Source organism: Haplochromis burtoni, unplaced genomic scaffold (assembly GCF_018398535.1).
Source record: "Haplochromis burtoni strain Fernald_Lab_line unplaced genomic scaffold, NCSU_Asbu1 Contig_123, whole genome shotgun sequence".
In the NCBI taxonomy this organism is placed as follows: Eukaryota; Metazoa; Chordata; class Actinopteri; order Cichliformes; family Cichlidae; genus Haplochromis; species Haplochromis burtoni.
The window spans coordinates 1,511,992-1,512,828 of record NW_024582484.1 but is presented as its reverse complement, the minus strand read 5'-3'; positions in this window follow the sequence as shown (position 1 = coordinate 1,512,828).

Sequence of the window (837 nt, the reverse complement as noted above, 5' to 3'; positions counted from 1 at the left end):
ACACACAGACACACACACACACACACAGACACACACACACACACACACACACACAGAGTTAAAAGGCAGTGTGCGCTGTGTTCCAGTGAAGCTTTCAGATGTAATTAACGCTCATTAAGGTTTATTGAAGCTGTTTAAATGCCGGCGTGTGATTGGCTGATGGGCTGATTGGCGGCTCAGGCTCTTTGTGCAGCTGCAGCTGCCGTTTCCTGTTTAATAAAGAAACGCTCATTTCTTAACAAGACGGAGAGGTGTACGACGTCACGGCAGCTTCCTGTCAGAGGCTGAACGCACCTGCACATCCACCTAAAGATGACTCGCTGCTGCTGAAGCAGATGATGGAGATGATGTCGGGTTGAGGCTGTCGCGTTTAGACAGGTTCAGGATGAATGTCACCTATATGTCTGTTAGTACACAAACCTCACCGCAGCCGTAGCACCAACACAGCTACAGCCACCGGTGTCACCGTCCACCTGTCAGTCAAAGAGGCCACGCCCCTAATAATGCACACTTTAAGCCTTGATAGGATTAAAGCGTGGATGACTGTGCAGACTGTTGTTACACATTAATGATACATAGTACCCACTGTTTGCTGATCATCAGCGTTTTCCTCGTTATTCTGCCGCCTGTGTTCCACGTGTCTGGTCTGTGTTTCCGTTATATTATCCGTGTCTTTGTGTTTATTCGGTTCAGGTGTTTAGTCTCACTGTGAGTTTCCTGCTTTATTCTGATAGTCTCTTGTCCTGTGTGTAATAAAGGTCAGTTTGTTATCTGAGTTTGTACTTCTGGTCCCACTACACATGACAAAAACTCAGTGGGGTGTGCAGTGTGTCGTTT